Source organism: Rhamphochromis sp. 'chilingali' (assembly GCF_963969265.1).
Source record: "Rhamphochromis sp. 'chilingali' genome assembly, chromosome: 11".
Taxonomy (NCBI): domain Eukaryota; kingdom Metazoa; phylum Chordata; class Actinopteri; order Cichliformes; family Cichlidae; genus Rhamphochromis; species Rhamphochromis sp. 'chilingali'.
In genome coordinates, this window is record NC_137938.1 from 10,539,522 (window position 1) to 10,558,920 (window position 19,399).

Consider the following 19,399-nt stretch of genomic DNA (forward strand, 5'->3'; position numbering starts at 1 on the left):
AGATGATCGTAAAGGAAATGCGAACATTTTTTCCAGGAGCGGACATCCTGAGTTCAGAGCATGAAATTCTCATCCAAACTCCAAAAAACCTAAGAGGTACATCTGAGACTTCACAGCCTCAATTAGCATGTTAATGTACAGTTAGAAGAAGGCTGAAAAGTACTGTTTGTTTGCAAGGGTTGCCCAGAGAAAGCCTCTCCTCTCTGAAAAGAATATGGCAGCACAGCTTAGGTTTACAAAGTTCCATCTGAACAGACTACAAGACTTCTGGAACAATGTAGGTCTGGGCGATATGAGGAAAATCTAATATCACAATATATTTTTGGCTATAACACGATATATATATCACGATATTGGATTGCATTTTTTTTTTTTATACAGCGCTTTTCGAGACCCTCAAAGCGCTTTACAATTCCATTATTCATTCACTCTCACATTCACACACTGGTGGAGGCAGCTACAGTTGTAGCCACAGCTGTCCTGGGGCAGACTGACAGAAGCGACGCTGCCATATTGCGCCATCGGCCCCTCTGGCCAACACCAGTAGGCGGTAGGTGACGTGTCTTGCCCAAGGACACAACGACCAAGACACACAGAGCTGGGGATCGAACCGGCAGCCTTTTAAATCACCTCCCAAAACAAATTTTATTTGCAACCATAAAGTGCCTAAAATGCACTATTGCACTGGTATACTCATTCAAATTCACCATTCAGTGTTTTTTTTTTTTTTTTTTTTTTTTTTTTTTTTTTTTTTTTTTCACTTTGAATTCAAAAAATCTGAATGAATTAAAATGTTTGGTTTTTTAAAAACATTTTATGGTTATTTTTCCCAGTCTGGTCGTGTATAAACATGCATGTGTGCCATGTAGAAGATTTTCTGGTTGGGAGGGGTAATGATGCATTTGCAGTGTGTGGGAGAAAGAAAACTCGCAGTGAATTACATGCAGACAGCTTAATGCCATGGCAGTTACTCGATGTATACTCAATGGTTACGATAAAGCCGTTTTAACCATCGTACATGGAAAAACTCGTGAGGCATCAAGTACATTCGATATATCGCCCATCCCTAGAACAAAGTGGAGATGCTGGTCATGATGCACAGTGCCATGTTTGTCAAGACCAAACACAGGCAATGAGCACGGTGGTGGAGGGCTGATGATTTAGGGGTGTTTTGCAGATTCAGGTCCTAGGCAACCTGCGGTCATTGAATCAACCATTAACTCCTCTGTATACCAAAGTATTCTAGAGAATCTTTCTGACAGCTAAAGCTTGGTCCACAGTGGGTCAAGCAATAGGATAATGATCCTAAGCACAGCAGCAAACCTACAACAGAATGGTTGAAAAAGGTGTAACGGCCCAAAGTCCAAAACTTAACTTGATTGAAATGCTATAACAGGACCTTAAGAGAGCTATGCATAAACAAATGCCTACAAATCTCAATGAACCAAGCCTAACATTTATCCACAGCAATATGAGACACTGAAAAGGTCATATGGAAACCGTTACTTTTAGTTGTTGCTAGTAGGAGGTTCTACAAGCTAGTGAATCCCGGGGTGTACTTAGAGTTTGTATTAAAATAATTGTAAATTTTGTGAGGACTAGATGGATTTTTACCATATTCTGACTAATAAAACCCCAGACTTGACAGAGGGTTTACTTTACCATGACTGTAGATCTTTAAACATCTTTAATTATTTCAAAATGTACCTTTTTACTCCAACGTGGACATAACTGTGATGCTTTTTTGCGAAAACCATTTTTCTTATGCATAATTTTGTGTGTGTGTTCTTTTTTACCCTTTTGCCCGGTGTCAATTTCCACCTACTCACTGTTCTACTGGTCTCTCTCGGCAATACACACACACACACACACACACACACACACACACACACACACACACACACACACACACACACCTATTTGCATAAACACAGAGAAATTAAGCTAACTGTTTTGCATTTTGATTAATTTGCCTCCATCAGGGGCGCACACACCTGGCGGGTATGTGCTTTTGTTTGCGACTCAGAACTTGGATTTTGCTACTAAAGGTTTTAAGGCTTTACTTTGAGTAAGAAATCCAAATCCCAAATGATTTAAGCACACATATATGTTTTTATGTCCATATACTGCATATTATTGCATGCGGTTTTAACCTTACCATGCCAGTGTGAAGAGGGAAAGTGGAATTAATGATCCTTGTCTAACATCAAGTTAGTCGTGTGAAATTAATATACACTTGAGCTTCTCTCCTGGGGTCTCTCGAGAGAGTGCAGGTTAACACGCTTTTGCTCTGACCTCAGCTGCTCCAGTGCATCAGTGGCCCACAGAGAGAACTAACAATAATCAAAAATACAACCTAATTAGATATCAGGGATTTTATTCTGGCTTAAATACTCAGAAAATTGAGAAAGATTTTAGTTATTGTTTGTTATTATGATATTCCTTTATTTTCTTTATTGCCCCTCTCATTACAAACCGACAACACACAGCATGGAGCACCAGCTGAATTTCTGCACCAGCCAAACAAAAGAGCTGAGCCCCAGTTAGCTTCACTTTGTTTTTAGATTTTACTCTTTTAGATTATTTGCATTTCGGGCTAAATCAGGCTAAAGCTTTAATTTATTATCTGCCACATTTTCATTTTGGTGGCTGAATTATTGCAATTGAATAACTTCTATCAAGGGAATATTTCAAGAGCCGAACAGTTTTACTTGGCCAACCTGATCAGTGCAATCTTCATGCTCCAGCTGTCTCCTGGTGCTCGGTTCTTTCATTCCTTTTGTTATGGCATTTTTTTTTAAATAATGCTTCGAATTTGCCAATTGAAATGCACGAAATAACAACACACTTCAGGACTTTGAAATGTCTTCCTCGTTGATGCTAGAGTTTTTCTTAGACTGGAAAATCACCCAGCTGTAATGCTAATGCAATTAATTCTCTATTCACTGAGAAGGACAAAAACACTCACACACAGATGCACACACGTACACAGAAGAAATGGAAAAGTTTTTCTCCCTTTCATCATTTGCAACGTGCAAGATGGAGACACAAAATGAGGGGGTACGGGATGTGAGTGAATCCAAATGCCGACATGTCGTTCCATTTTGTTCTTTTCCCCAAGAATTATTTTTTTTCTTTGCCTTCTCTTTGTATGATGGACAGAGAGAGGGGGGGAAAATGAGAGGAGGAGACAGGCACACGAGCTGCCTCGTGCTCAGTCACGCGGTAGCCCTTACGCCTGCGCCTCCTGGTACCACACACTCACACTCAGACTTCGCACACACTTGCATGGGCTGGGGCAATATTTCTGTTCAGATAGTAAGGTCCATAGTTTGTTTGGACAAAGACGGTTTTTGTAGTTTTGCCTCTCTGCAACACTGCACTTGATTTAGACCTCGGTGGATATCAGCGAACACTGTAGCCACTTTCAGCTGTTGCTTGTTTGTGAGTCTCTGCCTTCAGTTTTGTATTTAAAAACTGAAAAGCTGTTCTGTTGGGTTCAGATCATGTGACTTGGTGTAATGTCAACCTGGTAGCCCATTTTGTTGCTTTGAGAAACTCTTGGATTGTTTTTGCTGTGGGTCGTTATCCATTTGCACTGTTCAGTTTTCCAGCATTTGTCTGAATGTGAGCAGAGTACAGTCCTACACACTTCTTAATTCATTGTGATACTTCTATCAGCACTCAGAGAATCAATCAATAGTTCCTCTGGCCTGTGCTATGCTACACATCATGAGCTTGCTCTCTCCTTCTCCATACTTTTCTCTCCCCATCAACCTGCTTCAAGTTAATCTTGGTTCTAATGATGGCCTCCTGCACGTGCATCTATTTGGGCCTCATATTTAAAATTATAGTGAAAAGCTATAAAATACAAATTCAACACTTTGGATCATCATTTGATCATTTCGTTTGCCATTAAATAACAAGGGAGCAGGCCTCATTCGGCCATTAAACTGCTTTTCTTAGGGCCTAACTTGTTGTACCAAACTGTAGGTTATTTCATTTCATATGAATTCTTAAATTCTGCTTTGTGATAAGTTGACTTGTAACCTTGATAAAGTATGTACACTACCAGTGGAAAGTTTGGACACACCTTCTCATTCAATGGTTTTTCTTTATTTCTACGACTTTCTACATTGTAGATACAAACTGAAGACATCAAGTATATAATGCAGGAGAAGAAATGGATAAATAAATCTAAATATGTCTTATATTTTAGATTCCTCAAAGTAACCACCCTTTGCCTTGTTGACAGTGCTGAAAACCCCTGGCCTTCTCTCAATGAGCTTCATGATGTAGTCACCTGAAATGGTTTTCACGTGTGTGCCTTGTGAGGGTTCATTTGTGGAACTTTTTGCCTTCGTAACGGGGTTGGGACCATCAGTTGTGTTGTGCAGAAGTCAGCTTGGTACACAGCTGACAGCCCTATTTGGCAACTGTTAGAATTCATGCTATGGCAAGAACCAATCAGCTAAGAAAAGTGAAACTCAGTCCATCATTACTTTAAAAACTGAAGGTCAGTCAGTTGCTAAAACTCACAAACTCATCAAACCCTGCAAGAAAACTGGCGCCCCAGGAAGGAAGACCAAGAGTCACCTCTGCTGCTGAGGATAAATTCATCTGAGTCATCAGCCTCAGAAATCGCAAGTTAACAGTGCCTCAGATGAGAGCCCAGATAAATGCCACACAGAGTTCCAGTAGCAGACACATCTCTACATCTACTGTTCAGAGCAAACTGAATCAGGCCTTTATGGTCAAATAGCTGCTAAGAAACAACTAATAAGGAAAAACAACAAGAAACACAAGGAATGGACATTGGACCAGTGAAAATCTGTGCTTTGGTCTGATGAGTCCAAATTTGAGTTCTTTGGTGACTTCCTCATGAAGCTCATTAAGAGAGCACCCAAGAGTGTGCAAAGCAGTAATCAAAGCAAATAGTGGATATTTTGGAGAATCTGAAATATAAAACACATTTTGAGTTATTTTACACTTTCTTGTTTACTACATAATTCTGTATGTGTTCATTCATAGTTTTGATGCCTTCAGTGAGAATCTACAATGTTAATAGTCATGAAAATAATGGAAAACCATTAAATGAGTAGGTGTGTCCAAACTTGTGACTGGTAGTGTATGTGTGCATGTCTGAATTTCAACTCTTTACCAGCTAATCATTGGTGTTAAGCTGGTTTGAGCATACATTTCTGTAAAAAGTAGATAGCTAACTCACTATCCGATCTAAAAAGTGTTAGTCCAAAGGACAGCAAGAAAAGTGAAAACCAGTCCACTGTTGGAATGACTGGTAGAGAGGAGTTACTCCATAAAAAGAAATGCGTGGCCACATTTTAAGTTTACTTTGTCCTGTATCGTGTTTACTAAAGTTATAGGCAAATATTGCTGCTTTACAAGGAAACATAGCCGACATCCTAACCTTGTCACAAAATATGCCAAGTGCCTGTCACAGGAAAAAGTGAAAGAAACCCGAGGACTTGTTAGCCACAGCTCTGCACTGCACAGGTGCCTGCTCGCTCTACTCCACATGGTAAAAATGTAATATGTTAAAAGACTTTGGCAGGAAGAGTAAAACAAATCAGAGAACTTGAGTCATAAGAAGTATAATGTGAAATATCACTTATATAAAATTAATATTCACCAGTGAAAAACAGGCTGAAATTAAAATGTGCACTGGGAAATCTGAGCAGCTGTCTACTTCAAGTGTCTTCTAATATACAAGACAGAATGGCATCTACTTGACACTCAAAGCAGCCAGTGCCTTAATTATGCAGTATTGTAGGCTTCAGCACAGTTTTATTAAAATATGAACATTTTAATATTTACTAAAGTGTCATTCGAGAGGCATTTGAGAACAGTATCACACGGGTTATTAAGGTCCTCAGTGACCTTTCGCATTGACAAAGATGAATGAGAAATGCATTATTTGTTGCGTTGTTACATTTGTTACAATCGAAGATCACTAGCGTATTGATTTTTATATAAAAACAAAGGAAAACATTAAAGGTCCCTTAATTAAACTTGGTCCAAATGTATGTACACCTATTAAATATTTCCTAAAACATAGATAAATTGATTTTTATAGGGGTAAATGTGACAGTTAATTGTGATATATAGTTGTGTACTATCATGTGTAAGAGGAAAAAGCCAAATGAACACCGGCCAAACATAAACACACACATTATCGTGGTCACACAAGTAACAAGTGTAATAATAAATGAGCTGAGGGGTTTTAAACTCAAACACAGGGGCTTTGAACAGTCTTCTATGGTGGTTTGGAAAGACACAGTGAAAAGATGGTTTATTACTTCAGGAGAACTGGGGCTTAGTTGGCATCCATGCCAAGTGTGTGTGCGATAAGGAGCTGAATTTGCGCATATGTGTATGAGGGTTGTCAGGTGGATGAATGCCCAGGCAGAGCGCTCTGTGTCTGGTGTGAAGGGTTTCCCAGTGAGAGAACGCGATCAGATATGCATGAGGTTTCTTTTGAGTCTGCAGTGTGAGCGAGTTTGTGTGAGTGCACGCACAAAATCCATTTATGGTAGATCTATAGTGAGCGCCGATAAAATGCGTGTTCGTCAAGGATGCCTAGGAGAGGTTCAGATTTATTCTGTGCTGATTATAATTGAGATTATATGAAAGCCCAAGACAGAATTTGTTTGCTTAATAATTACTTTCACTGGTGTTGCAATGCCAGCCGTACGGTTGCCCCTCAGCGTTTTCAGTTTGTGCTCGTCTGGCTCTCTCCGGTCAGCGTGCAGGGAGAGATTGGATACCTTCCAGGATCCTTTAAAAGAGTGAAGGTCTACTCCACCCTGCTGTTTACTCCTCCGGCAGGGCTTTGGCATCAGGAACTAAGTAGCATAAACTGCTAATAGAGCAGCTTCTGAATGCTAAAAAGTCAGTTAGTATGGATGTTTGGGAAAGCATGCGTGTGCATTTAAATGCCAGAATCTATAGTGTAATTCAATGTCAGAGACCTCTCAAATCAATGAATGCAGAATACATTAAAGGAGTAGTTGCTCAGCACGCTGCAATTAAACCGCTCTCCGTTGGTGTGTATTTCAGCATGTGTTGGATTTCTCCACTTGGCTGTTTCTACTAATTAGTATGATCAAGGGAATGGATGTTTAACGAATTAGAAACCAGCTCAGAGCTCTATACTTCCAAATACACCAATTCCCATATTATATTTACGTTCATTTCAATATAATTTTAATATTCATGAAACAACCGCAAGAAGGGGAAAAAAAACAGTTGTTAATTGAAAAGGGGCCCACATCACACAGAATGAACTCGTGGAAGACGTCCAAAGTGTATATGTAATGTGCTTATACGGAGTATTTCTAACAGATGTGTAGGCTGGGTGTGACTTTGTGTTATAACCCTTGGCTACAGGACAGTTTACATCAGTGTTGCCTTGGCAGAAGTTTCTGTGCAAATTTAGGGCCTTTAATTTTAGACCATATGCTGCCAAAAGTAGATTGGAAAACGGAACCAAAGCTACTTCATAACTATGCTACATATCAAATATCATCCTAGTTATGGTTATGCATTGGTGTTTTGATGTGATACAAGGATGGAACATGGTTTGTGCCCCAGTATTTTTCTAATTTAATACTTGTTTATCACACTCCAGTGTTTCAGGTCATCAAACAAATTGAAATGTTAGACAAAGATAATACAAGTACTGTATTTTTCGGACCTTAAGGCGCACCGGATTATAAGGCACATTAAGCAAATCAAAACAGTCAGATAAGTCAAACTTGGAAACATGAGAACCGTTTGGAATGAATCTATTTATTTTACTTTCTCATCATTAATCGCTTTGGAAAACATTAACACGATTAAGGTTGTGGTTATGGTTATTATTAAGGTTAGGGTTGGGGCTGGAATACACGGCTGGAACGTGTGTTACCCTCGAGAGTGTCATTCTGTTCGATTCCCGTTCCTGTGGGACGCCTCGGGATGTGACAAATCGTCGGTATGTTACGCGTCTCGTAGTGCTCCGTCAATCCATCAAGCGGTGCGGCTTCGTAGTTTACCAAAGTCGTACTAAAACATTTTTTGACAGATTTTTGAGCGCCGTGTAGCACATAAAATCGGTTCAAGGTCAGTAAGCACAACCAGAATTAATACATAAGGTACACCGGATTATAAGGCGCACTGTCGATTTTTGAGAAAATTTTAAGTGCGCCTTATAATACTGTAAACAAAATGCACTTTCTAAATGAAGGTGTCGGTTATTAAGGGGAAAAGAACTCCAAACCTACATGGCCCTGTGTGGAAAAGTGATTCCCCCCCGATAAACCTAATAACTGGTTAGGCCACCCTTAGCAGCAACAACTGCAATCAAGCATTTGCAATAACTGGCGAAGAGCCTTTAATAGCGCTTTGAAGGAATTTTGACAAACACTTTTTTACACCACTGTATACAGTGAAGTTATAGGTGGTGATTATGCTCTTCAGTCCATGCAATTTAGAAAAAGTGACTTTTATTTCACTGATTTCTGATGAAACATCTACCAAGGAGAACGTACAGCATCAAAACGTTATTCTGCTCTGAGAATGAGCGGGTCTCTCGAAAACCTTGAATTACTTGCGCCGAGACCGTAGTCAATCTGATAAATCTTTTAAATGGCAAAATCTGACCCACTGATTTAATAAAGGGTTAGACAGTGACCTCAATGACTCAAGCATTCATAAATATTTCCCAAAATCCTGACTTGTTTTCCTCTAAAAGTACTTATAACTTACAGAGGTGCTGAACAGGCCTTGCCAGCATGTTATTTCGAATGAACTGAACACAGAAGTGACTGACATTAAGGCCAGAAATGTTTCCTTTTCATGAGGACATGACAACGAGGTATAAACAATCTGAAATATCTGCAGTGACCTTTAGAGCTGTTTACTAAGGGCAGTTGTTTTGTCTGTGTTCAGGCAGTACAGCAGAGATGCGGGCAAGAATTTGTGTCTGGCTGGAGAGACACACACATACACACACACATATACACAGAGCTTGATGCCTTGGGCTGGTTTTGGTAGAAACCCAGGGATTGGCATTTAATCTGTCAGTTCTGCAGGGCATTAGCCTACATTTTTGGGTACACACAGACACAAAAATAGAGAGGGAGAGATGGACGGATGGACAGACGGGGGAGAAACGATGGGAGAGTGTAGCCGAGTTCAGGCATCCTGTTTTGGCCTCACTGAGCCCAGGGCTGTGTGAGAACCACACCGAAGCTGGGACTGACCCCAACCTGACCTTGTTTTAACATCTGCATAGTTGGAGTATACTTGAGTTTTCAGTTTTCTTCTATTTTTATAATATGTTGGTTTGTCGAGTAGAGAGAAGATTATCTGCTATTGTTGAGATTTTGAGTGATATTACTGCCCCCTATTTCTGTCCTGCTTTTTGTGGATTTATATCATTGTGAACCATACACATTATTTTTCAGAATGTAGTCATAATTTCCTTTTTTAAGTTTGCTAAGAGAGTCCTTGAAATTAAAAGGGCACGCACAAATGAAAAACAGACTGCACCTAGTAATTCACGAGCAGTTCAAGTGGCTTTGGCTATTTTGCACTATGTTATCTGCCTTGTTCTGCTTCTTTCTTCTCTGTTGCTTCATATTCATTTTGAGGTTATATGAAACTAGTGGTCAAAACAAGCTCAAAGCGGATATCTGATATTTTATAGGCCCTGCCAACACAATAGCTATGTCATAATATTCTCATTAAATGTAATACATATTAAATCTTATTAAAGCTGTTCATAATACTGATAGGTTCCTCTTCTTACAACTTTACCTTAACAATACACCTTCCACTCCATGACCCCAGCGTCTTGGGAATAGCTCTAGCTTTGACCTGATTGACTTAAGTGTGACTTAACTGGACACGTAATCGGGTCATTATCTGTCATCCTAGCCTTATCCTTTTCAAATGACTTACCTGCTGTCAGGCTAGGTTTGGTACTTATCCTAAGACATTCAGCCTTAACAACAAACAGTCAGCTCCAATGTTTGTGGTGCAAGCAACGCTTTAAGTAGAGTAACAACCTTAGCATTTTTAAGCTTGTTTATCAGAAAAGGTCATGGGCTTCTCAAGCATCAGAAGGGATGAGTGTAATTTGATAAAAAGCTAAAAATATTAGATCCCTCTTCCTTTTAGAGGTGACTTTTCTTGGCTTGCTTAAAAACATTAAGTAGAAGGCGCTTTCATTTCCACAGCCAGTTAAAGTCCATACCAGTTTAGTCTTGCAATGTCATCTCAGAGGTTGTTTGTTGTTTCTCAGGATACACAATTTCTGTAGAGAGAGAAATGTAGTTCAACCAGTTTAGAAATGATCATTAGAATCATTTTAAATCAGTGGAGAACAATAAACATATTCAAGTTGGACATGAAGTGCTCTGACATCAATTTAACAGTCTTGGCTTAGTTTGGGGGATTGTGACTAGTTAAAGGGCAAAGTGCCAAAACATCAAGTCCTAACATGTAGGGTTTCTGCCTGTGTACTGCAAATCCGATTACCTGCCAGCTATAAACTAAACAACACTTCCCCGAGATCCATATGTGAAAATATGTGGTAGACGGCACATTTAGTCTTCCCTCCTGTTCCTGAGTTGGTGCATTAAAGCATGGCCAAAAAGTATTTTTGAGGTTACCTTTGACCTTTTGGATATGAAAGGCCAAAAACATGTTTTCCATGATCACAGGGATATTTCTGGATCACCAACTTCTTATTAGTTATTGGCTTCCTTTGAACGCTTGCCCTAAATTATACAATTCTAATAATTACCATTAAAATAAATTCTGGAGGTGTTCCCCATTCATGAGACTGGTCCCAGTGTCGTTTGCTGCAGAGACTTAAGAAACATTTATCGCTGCATGGAAATGAGGTAACCCCTTAATCTGTGCTCTCCCACAGGTGTAGCCTGTGTTATTCTTTTTATGTTTGAAGTGGGAATTATACTCCCATACCTCTCCTTTTCTTCTCAGCAATAGGCTTTAAAAAGACATAGGAAGAACCACACTTGATGTTCTTTGCGCCACACAGGATCCACTGAGGAGGGTGGGCAGTGAACCAGCTAACTGACTGACGTCAAACTCGCAGTTAACTTGACTCCAAACTATTTTTAAATACGGCGTGAGGAAGTGAGAGAAGCCTTCAGATGCAGAAGTTGCCAGAGGAAGAGACTGATGTCTGAACCAATACTGGACTTAAAGTGATCATTTCAGAAATGGAGCCAAACTGATCAATATTAAGCTTCTTAAGCAACCTGCCATCAAGCTTTTCCTGATTTGCAAAAAGCTTTTGACCAGGTTTAACTCGCCGTGAGCCTATGGTTTCGAGGTGTGGTGCATGCGTCCACACTGTGGGCCTCCCTCACTGCAGCGCCTCTCCTGAATCAATAACCTCTCATCATGCAACCAGATCTTGATAAACATGACTTTACTCCAGCTTGATTTTGCATCTGTGTGTTCTTTGTATGCACGCATGTTTTCATGTTATTGCATCTAAATGATTTAAGTGTTGGTAATTACATTTAATAGGAAATATGGTGCTTGTTTAAGCAGTCGTGGAGAATAATTAATAAAATTACAAACTAATGGATGCACTTCAAATCTTCTTAAGCTTTTATCTCAAACTGAGCAAAAGCTCAAGTCTGCTGGAAAACAGATATTTATTTTTGTGTGTTTTGTTGCGTATTTCAAGTGATGTGTGCGCATGAGTGATCCCTTAAACGAATGGCTGCATAATCACAGCCTGTCACATTGTTGCTGGCCTTATAAGGCCTTCTTGAATAGCAATCACAAACAACTCCCGCCTTTCATCTGTTCAGACGGCTGAGCTCTTAAGGCACCCTACTGGGCTCCTGCATTTTTGCTGATCCCCGATTGTGGATTTAAGCCATAAGAGACCAAGTTAATATAGATTTGAAGATAAATGGAGGACCTTTCACTGTGGTGTTTTACGAGTAAATGGTTTCCATAGTTAAATCTCAAGTTGAATTCAACTTTTTGTGAGTTAGTTGGTTTAAAAAGCTTAAAAGAATCTCTTACCCATATTCAGGGTCTCTGCAATCATGTTGATTATTTAATTTTGTATAGGACGGATGTGACGAAGACGAAACCAAAGAGTAGGAAATAATATACAGAGAGGAAGAGGGAAAATTGGATAATGACCTTTTAAATGTATATTAAGCATTGTGCCTACTCAAGTTATTAAAAAGTGAGGGGGGGGGGCTCAGGCCACAATTTGGTGAGATTAAAATTAAAGCAGAACTGTAGGCCCATATGTTTTCTGTCATTGGTGGGAGGGTTGCATTTCCCACTGCAGTTTTAGATAAGGGCTTTAAACATCTGTGAGAGGATGAGTCTGGGAATGGGATAGTCTGGATTGACTTGGATAAAGAAATAGCGAATGGCTAGGCAGGGCTCCATCCATATCCGCGAGTTTTCCTGAAAAGCGGAGTATTCTTTTAAATGACAGGAATTTGGCTCCAAAACATACAGTTTATGTGCGTTAATAGGCTTGAAACTGGATTGTAGGTTTTATTTTATTTTTTTGATAAGCAAAACTTAACAGTGCCTGGAGAAAATCTTATCAGTTTGTAAAAATGGAATTAAAACACGAAGTAACCTCTTCCTTTAATATTCTGTTTATTTCTCGTGAATATCTACTACTTCGCTGCTTTTGCACTACGTTTGAAACAAGTTACTAAAAGAGTGATTCTCTGGGTGACATTTTGCTTGCATAATTTCGGTCCAGTTGTCCCTTTAGAGAAAAGAGTCGCTTGCAGTTGTTCTGATTGTAACTTTTGTCCAAATGGTTTCTTTAACTTCACTCATTATTGGAGTCGTACCCTCTCAGATGACAGTCCCTCCATCTGTAGGGCTCGAAAGGGGTCACTGACTGGTTTGAGCATGAAGGCGATGTTAATCAACCTTACAAAATGACCTACAGAGGGCTCCTCGTGTGCATGTTTCTGACCTAAAAGACTTCATGAGGGTGGCACAAGGGCCTCACTTCCTGCAGAGGAACTTGCGCTTACAGAGCTGCTCGACTGGCATCTACCAGAGAGCACCAGAGCTGCCGATGGTTTCTTGTTCTTTTCTTTTTTTATATATAAATTTTTTTTTTCAAGTAACGGACATAGAAGCTTATTTAAAAAAATTTTAAGCAGCATGGCTGAATATAAAGTTTTACATGCAAAACACTGTTTACAAGTGGTCAAGTGTGTCCCCTCTGGATGCATGGCACATTTCCATAATAGTCAAACTCATCCCATGCGTTTGTGAGCATATCTGGAGTCATTGCAGCCACTGCTGTTTTTATTTAACACACCGACAACCACATAAAAACTCACGAATCCCTTTTTTCTGTTTTGGTTGTTAACGGTGAACGGCTGCGAAATTAAAGCACTTTGAAATCGTATGGTTCTTTTTTAAAATAAATACTCTGTATATATAGTATATCGTTCCGATTCACCATACTGTGTGCATTTACTCACTGTGACAGGATTACCACTGCTTTATGCAAACTGCTTTTTTTTATGTTGTTCTGGCAAATCACTCTCCACGTTGTGTGAGAGAAAGCTGAATGAGCTAAATCCCTCTGTAGTTATTTTGATGGACATGCAATTCTTAGACTTCTCAGGAAATACTGTCTTATTAACAGATGTGTATGCCACTGATAGTCCCGTATCTGGAAAGACACATGGCATTTGAAAAAGCCAGTAATTGTAGGATATGTAAACAAGCATTCCAGATTTTGACATTTATGTGTTGCATTTTGTTTTCATGAATTGCATATATCACAATTCTTTATGCATATGTTAAAACCGAGTCAGCCTTACCTCGACAGAGGAGGAAACTGCATTTCTCTGAAGTGTCTGCAGACGATTGAGATGAGAATCTTTGTAGTCTTATCTTGGGTTGCGTGGGTTTGATTTCCATAAATGACAGTTTGTGTAATATTATATAGATTGACTTTTAATCACTGAATTAACAAAACAAATGGGTAATTGATACAATGATGTCAGTTTGTCATCCACAGCACTCAGGCTGTTAATAAGAATAGATGTCAATAATACTGTCGCAGCTGTGTTGCTCTGTCATGGGGGCTTGTGTTTCAAACTGACTCTGGTAACAGCAACATAATATACCCATTGGCAGCTACACGCCACTGCCATCAGTGAGTGACTTAGAGTTTGTGTGGTGTGATAACAAAGGTAAATAGAAAATATAAAAAGTGAAGCAGTGGGGCAGAAGTGCACGATTGAGAGACTGTGTGGGCTGTCAGGTGTAATAAGAAAATGGTGAAATATTTTGAAATGGGAGGTCTCAGCAGGAGCGCTGACACTGTGGTGTTATTTTTATTTGGCCTGTATATTGTTCTGTGTGTGTTTTCCAGCAAGAAAGCTAGCACTGGTGAGTGATGATGGCTGTAATGCTCATTATATGCTGTTTGATAAATCTGCAGCGACCCTTGGAAAAGGTCACGTTGAAGAGGCCAGAGGTCCCTGAAAGGTTTTGGAGGTTATGCTCTCTCTACAACTAGTGATGGTGTGTGTGTGTGTGTGTGTGTGTGTGTGTGTGTGTGTGTGTGTGGCTTTGCACATAGTGGATATATATACACATGGATCTGTGTTGTCCGGGGAATCACTGATCAATTAGGCTCCCTGCATAGTCTCTGTCATGTTAGGAGTCATATTGGATGACTCTTACTGGGCTTTGTTCTTGTTTGTTTAGGTCGTGTTTGTTAGAATGATTTATTGGCGATGTCGTTGCTTTGTTGATGTAATCTGTAGAGTGTTTTATTACTCTGACTCTGAGGTTTGAGTTCAGTTTTATTTATATAAATCACAACAACAGTTGCATCAAGGTGCTTTATGTTGTAAGGTAAAAAACCGAGAATAATACAAAGAAACCCCCCCAACAATCAGATCACCCCCTATGAGCAAGCACTTGGCAATAGTGGGAAGAAAAAACTCCCTTCTAACAAGAAGAAACCTCCAGCAGAACCAGGCTCAGGCAGAGGTGGCCGTCTGCTATGACTGGTTAGGGGTGAGTGGAAGAATACAGGACAAAAGACAGCTAGAGATTAATAATAACTAACGATTAAGTGCAGAGTGACTTATAAACACACAAAGAGGTGAGTGAAGAAGAACATACGGTGCATTATTGGAAGGCCCCAGGAGCCTAGGCCTGTTGCAGTGTAGGTAAGGGAGGGTACTTGATCACCTGATCCAGCCCCAACTATAAGATAATGTTAGCTGTGTTAGTGTGTTTGTTCCCACCTCCCTGCTTTAACACCTGCTTCACTCTTTCTCTTACCTCACTGTTTGTTCAGGAAGTAGACTGTAGAGGCTAATGGCAGCAGTGAGTCACACAAAACTAAGATGCCTGTACTTTCAGGAACTCAAAGCTGTTTTCCTCCTTTTAAGGCCTTGCCATCTGAGAATCGTCCACTGGTTACTCTTGTGACAGTTGCAAGGTCATCTAGTAACAGAACTTCCCCATGTTCCTGTTTTCAGTCTATTTATTCAATAACAAGGTCAATGCTCCTTTCTGAATAATCAGAGATGACTCAAAACTAATATCTAAGTTGATGGAAACAGTGTTCTCTGGTTTCTAAAGATTTAAGGTGCCATAAGCTGGTTTCTGTTTTGTTTTTGTTTGTTTTTGTCCCAGGTAACCAAGAGTTATGTGGACCTAAGTCTAAGTCTTCATAGGTAGAAGACTGATGAAGCAAGATGGGAAGTAAAAAGTAGTTGGTGTCGAGTATTACGAGCCCCGAACAATTAATTACAGGGCTAAACCACTGGCTTTTTTGGGCTCTAAGACTAACTGCCAAGTTAGGGAAATGAAAATACCCCAAAGAACTAAAGATGTGGCGTCTGTTGTGTGAAATTAAAGGATATGATGGTGTTAGGGTTGCCTGAGAAGGGTTGCTGTTTTATGGCAGCATTGCTAATATTAAGAGTCGCAGTGGCACATTGGCTTGCCAGCAATCCAGACCGTAGTAAAACAACATTGTAGCATTATGAATGAAAACATGCAAAAGGAGCTGCCGAGCAGCTGAAATCCCACATCAAGAATTTGAAAGCAATTGGAGTTGATGTAATTAATGTTGAGAATTAGTGATGCAAAGGTTTTGCTGACAGCAAAGTCATATTGCCATGTATTTAAAGAATTCATTCATAACTTGTGTTTAAATGACAAAGTGCTTTTCAAAACCTAAAAACTAGAATTGCACGCATACGCTCACAAATATCAAAACGTTTTTTCTTTTTGTCTCTTGTAGAGATCTAGTTAAATTAAAACCGTGTGTTTTGGTGTGTCGGTACCCCGGAACAATTTCAATACAGTGCTGATGACCTTGATACTTTGACAACACTGCGCTCAAAATTTTGTAGCAGTAATGCGCATTTAATTGAATTTGCAGCTCCAGTGTTAACTTGCAAGAGATGAAGACAAATTACAGTAGAGGAGGGAAAGGAAGAAGTGAGAGAGACAGATAAAAAAGATGGATGGAACGCAGGAGTAAATGGGAGCGAGGTTATTTTGCTCCCAATTAATGAGAGCAGAGAACCCACGAGTCATTTCTATTCCTTTTTAATTGAGTTTAGTTATTTCAAGCAGGTAACATATTCGTCATATTTGTCATTTCATTTGGGAGTCGTTAAGGAGGTGGTGAAGAAGGAAGGCAGAGAGACGAGATTCTTTCAGATCTTGAGGTGTACTTGGAGCTCTCTCCTGCAGGTAATTTTTTCTCAGCAGGTGATGGCAGGCTTTCACAAGGTCACACCATTACCTCCTTCTGTCTATCATTCTCTCCCCACTTATGTTCTCTCCACTTTTGGACCCTCACCAACTGTCTTCATGGTTCTTTTTTTTTTTTTCTCTAAATTTGGTCATTAGTTTTACAGTTCAAATTCTGGGGCAATGGGTTCTTGCTATATGAGTATGTAGCCTGTGTGTATTTTATGTTATTTAGAGAAATACCAGCCTTTAAAATGACTGCACAGTGATTTCTGTTTAATAAAATTAGCATTGCTGCTGTGCTGTCAGTTTCTAAAAACACAAGGCTGTCATGTTGCTACATGGCCAACTCATGTAATTTTAAAGCAATGATTTAAAGGCTTTATACATAATTCACTGTAATCTCATTCAGAAGAAGACTGCGAATCTCATTAGCACCTCATTAGGACTTTCATGGCGAGAGAGAGTGAGAGAGACTGATGGGAAAGGAGAAAAACGACTGGGAGAGACATGGAAAAGAGTCGAGCCCAGTTCAGGGCTGAATTCAATTAACTGAGATTTGAGGGTTTTTGTGTTTTTTACTCATCCTAAATGAGGTCTTATTAGGAAAAACTAGAAACTTTTTGAATGGAAATATTGATTAATAAGGTTACATCTTTACGATGGCAGCTTCTTTGCTTGTACTTGCATTTTTCGTTTTAACATACTACTAATATTTTGAATTTGTGAAAACCTAAAGTCAATATCCTTCATTTGTACTCTTTAGACCCTTGGGAATAAAATGTAATTATAAAGCTGAAGAAATATAGGGGAATGGAGCCTGGCAGGGTTAATTTTGACACCTTTTGTTTGAGCATTTTGAGCACATTGTGTGAACATTAGTTTCAGCAAAATCTAAATTGGTTAGTATGGGTCTTTTCGTGATGCTTAGACAATTTAGCATTTTTCAAAAGTTTAATTTCATCTTTTGTGTGGCCAGACTACGTCTTTTGTCGTCAAAAGATGTGGAATTCAAATTAGTCGTCTTTCCTCTTGTTGGGTTACAGGTTAATTTTTCTTTTTTCCCCTCAAGGGTGTAACCTGCCGATACTTTTTGTTTTTAATTAATACATTTATTTTTGAAGATCCTGATTCTCTTTCTAAGAACAATAGTTGTCAGCATGTACAAAACACAATCACCTTTCCAGCGTCTTCTTTTGCTTAAAACAAAGGAAATAAAGTTCTCTGCTACTGGAAAAAGGCAGATGCTACAGGTTTATGTAACAGAACCAATCAATTACTTCCTTAATTTAATAATCCACTTAATTTTTAATTACTTCACCAAAAAACAAGGCATGGGCAGTTTTCTGTCTTTCACTCATCATGTTCCTTATAGTGCTTTGAGCCTTTGCTCATACTGAGGCTCATACATGGCTTTGACCTCTGGATAGCCATGTTCAACTAGGCAAAGGTGATGAAAGTATCTGGTTAGGTTTGTTTTTAAGAAGTTTCTTTGGTTGTTTCCTGTGGTTCACTTTGGCAAACTTTATATCTTTCTCACTCACACCATAAGAGAACAGGCTGCTCGTAGTGTGTAGCTTTGAGTCTGCAAGCAGCTAAACGGCTGTAGGAAGCCCATATATGTGTTCCATGTGTGAAGCAGACTAGCTCGCAACCGGACATACGTGAAGCTGACCTGATGATCCGCAGTCCAATCAGAGCATACTGAAAATCAGACGATGCCCTGCATGTCTGTTTACAGGCTTCATCACATTTCACATACTGTTTATGCTATTCTTGGTCAGCCTATCTAGTTTATCCAATCAGTGAAAGGACTAGAGCTTTCAAAACAATGGAATACAGTGATCCCTCGCTATAACGCGGTTCACCTTTCGTGGCCTCGCTGCGTCACTGATTTTTTTTTTTTTTTTTTTTTTGCAATTTTGCATGCTTTTTTAATTTTTTTTTTTTTTTTTTTTTTTTTTTTTTACAGTGCATTGTGTTCTGCGTCCTGATTGGCTGTAGACCATTGTCAATCAATCTCGTGCCGTGTCTCCTGTGCAGTCAGGATGGGTTCAGCTTGTCAAATTTACATAAATCTTCAATTGTTAGCAGTGTGACTGAAGTGCTGTATATTTGTATTATATATATACTGTATGTTTGTAAGTTATGGTAAATGGACTGATTCTTATATAGCGCTTTTCTACTCTCCCGGAGTACTCAAAGCACTCTATACAACATGCCACATTCACCCAGTCACACCCATTCTCACAAGCACTTTCTCTATTTAGTGCTGTCTAACTACATTCACACTTCGATGGATGCATCGGAGAGCAACTTGGGGTTAGTATCTTGCCCAAGATACTTGCCCACTTGACATGCAGACTGTCATGCAGACTGGAGGAACCAGGGATCCAACCACCAACGTTCTGATCAGTAGGTGACCTGCTCTACCTCCTGAGCTGCAGCCACCCCAGTTTTCTCCCCAACAAACACAGCAATGTCGACGAAACGTTTTGCACCGTCAAAGGCAACCGCGCATGCCTTTGGTCTTATTTTTCTACAAAGGTTTGAACTTTGAGGGTATAAACAAGAGAGAAAAGTGTGAAAATGTTCATGCCTGTCTGTGAAAAGTGTATAA

The 19,399-nt window shown here is 39.5% G+C and overlaps 1 protein-coding gene across 1 annotated transcript in view; it reads left to right on the top strand.

The window, feature by feature from the left end:
- cdkal1 (CDK5 regulatory subunit associated protein 1-like 1) overlaps window positions 1-19,399 on the top strand; it is a 259,938-nt gene that overhangs the window by 40,355 nt on the left and 200,184 nt on the right. The window lies entirely within an intron of this gene.